The sequence below is a fragment of the Cervus canadensis genome, chromosome 2, assembly GCF_019320065.1.
Source record: "Cervus canadensis isolate Bull #8, Minnesota chromosome 2, ASM1932006v1, whole genome shotgun sequence".
Lineage (NCBI taxonomy): Eukaryota > Metazoa > Chordata > Mammalia > Artiodactyla > Cervidae > Cervus > Cervus canadensis.
In genome coordinates this window covers 111,304,123-111,308,310 of record NC_057387.1, presented here as the reverse complement: position 1 = coordinate 111,308,310, position 4,188 = coordinate 111,304,123, and the positions used below count along the sequence as shown (strand labels likewise).

General features: G+C 50.9%; 1 long non-coding RNA gene across 1 annotated transcript; it reads left to right on the top strand.

Moving 5' to 3' along the window:
- Positions 1–1,224: 1,224 nt before the first annotated feature.
- LOC122437294 lies at positions 1,225–2,344 on the top strand. Its single transcript, XR_006268212.1, has 3 exons — positions 1,225–1,295; positions 1,411–1,499; positions 2,080–2,344. It is a non-coding gene; the product is annotated as an uncharacterized LOC122437294 (long non-coding RNA).
- The last annotated feature ends 1,844 nt before the right edge of the window (positions 2,345–4,188 follow it).

Genomic DNA, 4,188 nt, shown 5'->3' with positions numbered 1-4,188 from the left:
GGCATGTTAATGCACACACACAGTCTGCCCGACACCCTTGTGGGCAAGTGTTCCCCAGACCTACCTTCAGAAGAGGACCTGAGACTTGAGAAGAGCCGGGTCTGGCTCTAGGTGACTTGGTCCAGCTGGGATTTGGTGCAGACATTCTAGAACACAGCTGCCTCGGGACTGACTCCTGGAAGCAGAGGCTGAGATGGATTCTCCTGCAAGTGACTGACTGAGGGCTGCCCCTGGGGACACGCGTGGGTCAGCAGGCTGGAAGCAGGGGATGGGGAGGAAGGGAGCCCTGGTGGGTCAGCGATGTGCAGCCATGTGGGCTCTCCCCGCGGCTCTGGAATCTGTCCTGCACCACTTGCACCCCCGCCTCGGTCAGTCTTTCGCTTTGGGCCTCGCTCAGGAGCGGGGATGGTGGGGGCACAACTTCCTGGCACTTCTGGAGAGGTGGCTCCCATTAATCAAGGACAATCCTGCAGAGAAGTCTGCAGAGGGGGACGAGAGCCTTTCTCAGCCACACCGGCAGCTGTTCGGGGCTGGGCTCCCCTGACATGACAAGGGGGTCCCAGGGGATGGACAGGGAGCCCCAGGTGTGGCTGTAAGGGCCCTACCCCTAAATAGGGTGCAGAAGTGCCACCCGCCCCACCAGCTCCAAGCCTGGTCAGTGCAGTTCTTGAGAGTGGCATTCTTCTGGGGTTTTCCCGGTTCATGCATCTTGAGTGTGGTAGCCAGCAATAGGTCTGATCCCCGGGCATCTCTTAACTGCTGCCAGGGGCATCCTTCCCTGGAGGGAATCAGGAGGTGACAGATGGATTTCCTGAGGTTCTTCAAACCCTTCCTCTGTGCTGAGGACCATTTGGTCTGTGTTTTGTGTCTGTAGCCCTTGGCAGGTCCTGGCATGAGCAAGCCCTTGGGAACAGCTTGCTTGTATGAGTGAATGAATGAATGACTAGATGAGTGAGTGAATGAATGAGTGAGTGAGTGGATGAGTGAATGAAGCAATGATGCCTCCAGCCTCATTGCTATCAAGTTCCAGCCAGGAGGCTGCCGGGGAGACAAGGTCTTGCTTTCCGCCCCTTCTCAGTCTCTCTGGGCAGGACTGCAGCCCACCGCTCCCCTTCCCCCCGCCACTCTCCCCCCTTCCCCCCGCCCCCTCCCCCCTTCCCCCCACACCCCTCCCCCCTTCCCCCCACACCCCCTCCCCCCCGCTGCCACTCTCAGAACTTGGCCGGCAGATTTCACGTATGTCTGTGTCTTTTCAAGTGTTCCCTGTGCTTCCTCAGGATGCTTGGCTGCTGGGGGTGAGGAGTGATGGGGAGCCTTGGCATGCCCTGGGCTCAGGGCTGGAGGGGTGAGGTGAGGCGAGGCGAGGGCGAGGCGGAGACCCGCGGGAACGGCCATGGTTACCGTTTACAGCGGCCAGGCTGCAGCAGCCAGTGGAAAAAGGACTTCACTGCTGCCTGTAAACCGTGAATCAGGGGCCGCCCTTGCTAGTGGCTTCCTCGGTGAGTATCCCATTCATCCTGCCTCTGCAGGGAGGGCTGAGGGGCACCGAGAAGGGTGTGCCCCTGCCTGTTCCTACGGCCGGCGGCCAGGCAGTCTGTCTGCTCCGCCCGAGATGCCTCATCGACCCCGGCCCGCCGGGCCCCTCCCGGTCCGTGGCTGCGGCGGGCGGGCCGGAGGAGAGCTGGCCCTCCTTTGGTGGCCTCCACCCTTACTCACTGCCCGGTCATCTTCCGCTGTCCGCACCCACCTGCCGATCGCCCCCTGGTCCTGGGCGGGGCAGGGAGACCACCCTCCTGGTGCGGTCCTCCCATCTCCACCCACCCTCCCCTCAAAGGGTGCCTGGCTTCCCCCTCTCAGCGCGGTCAGCAGGGTGCTGGGTGCGGAGGGTGGACCGCCTGGGTCCAGGGCACAGAAGCGACCCCCGGCAGCCCCGGGACTGAAATGGCAAAGCCTCTTACTGGTTAGATCTGCTAGAACACCCCGCAGCCTTTGAAACGCTTTCACTTAACTCCTCTCAACCATGCTCCATGACAACCCTGTCGGACCAGAAAGATGGGAGAATTATTCTCATTCTACCAGAGAGAAGATTGGAGCTTGGATGGAGTAACTGGTTCAAGGTCCCACAGCCAGTCAGTGAAGAGCTGTGTCTACACTGCGAGCCCCCTGGTCAAGCCAGAGGCGGTGCCGCCAGCCTGCACTCTGCCCCTGCTGTCCATGCACGGGATGGGTTAGATAGACTGTTCTGTTCTATTCTCCCCCGCCTCCCCCCAGCCCCCAGCTCTAAGCAACCACTAATATTCCTGTTTCTGTTGATTTTCCTATTTGGACAACGTGTATAAATGGAGTTATACAGTATGTGGTCTTTTGTGATTGGCTTCTTTCCCTTAGTGTAATAGCTTCAGGGTTATTACAGACTGTAGCATGTCTCAGTACTCCATTCTTTTTTGATGCTGAATAGTATTCCAGTGTATCAACATGACACATTTTGTCCATCCACTCATCAGTAGGTGGACAGTTGTGTTCCTTCCACTCTTTGGATATTCTGAATAACGCTACCCATGACATTTTGTGCAAGTTGTGGGTGTGTGTATGTATGTTTTCCTTCGCTGGTATATACTTAGGAGTGGAATTGCTGGCTTCTATGGTAACTATGTTTACCTTTTTGAGGAACTGCCAGGCTGTTTGCCCAAGTGTTCAGCAAATTGGTGGACTTTCACACTCCTACCAGCAGTGTTTGAGGGTTCCACTTTCTTCATATTCTCACCAGTACGTATCATCTAAGCTGCCTCAACAGATGTGAAGTGGTATCTCGTTGTGGTTTTGATTTGCATTTCCCTGAAGGCTGCGATGTTGGGTATCTTTTTATATACTTATTGGCCCTTTGTATATCTTCTTTGGAGAAATGCCTGGGAAGATATTTTACCCATTTGAAAATACTGGATTGTCTTTTTGTTATTGAATTGTAAGAGCTCATTATATATTCTAGGTACAAATTCCTTACCAGACAAATGATTTGCAAATATTTTCTCCCATTCTGTCTTTTGATTTTATTGAAGATAGCTTTTGAAGCACAATAATTAAAAAATTTGATGAATTCAGCTTGTCTGTTTTTTCCTTTGAATCCTTATTCTTTTGGTTATATCTAAGGAACCACTCGGAGAAGGCAATGGCAACCCACTCCAGTACTCTTGCCTGGAAAATCCCATGGATAGAGGACACTGGTAGGCTTCAGTCCATGGGGTGGGGAAGAGTCGGACACGACTGAGCGACTTCACTTTCACTTTTCACTTTCATGCATTGGAGAAGGAAATGGCAACCCACTCCAGTGTTCTTGCCTGGAGAATCCCAGGGACGGGGAGCCTGGTGGGCTGCCGTCTATGGGGTTGCACAGAGTTGGACACAACTGAAGTGACTTAGCAGCAGCAGCAGCAAAGAACCACTACCCAATCCAAAGTCATGAAGATTTAGCCCTAGTTTTTTTTTTTTTTTATCATTTTAGCTTTTAGATTCATTTTGAGTTAATTTTTATATATGATGTATATGATGTAAGATAGGGATCAAATTTAATTCTTTTAAATGTGGATATTCAGTTGTCCTAATGCCAATGATTGAAAAGAGTATTCCTTCTCTTTGGAGTTATTTTGGCACCTTTGTTGAAAATCAATTGAACATGAATGTAAGGGTTTATTTTTGGACCCATTCCATTCCACTTATCTATATGTCTATCTTTATGTAAGTCTCATGCCATCTTGATGACTGTTGCTTTGTACCAATAATAAGCTTTAAAATCAGAAAGAGTGAATCCTCCAGCTTTATCCTCCCCTTTCAAGCTGGTTTTGGCTACTCTGGGTCCCTTGAAAATTTTAGAAGCAGCTTGTCAATTTCTACAGAGAAGTCAGCGGGAATTCTGATAGGGATTGCACTAGATTGGTTTGGAGGGCAGTACCACCTCAGTATACTGACTCTTCCAATCCACGAATGCAAGATGTCTTTCCATTTATTTAATTCTCCCTTAAGTTCTTTCAATAATGTATTGAGTTTTCAGAGTATAGCTTTTGTGCTCCTTTTGTTCATTTTTTCTGGGTAATTTATTCTTTCTGATGCTGCTGTTGGGTTGTTTGGTATTTTCTACTTAGATGATCATGTCATCTGTGAACAAAGACAGTTTTGTTTCTTCCATCTCAATCT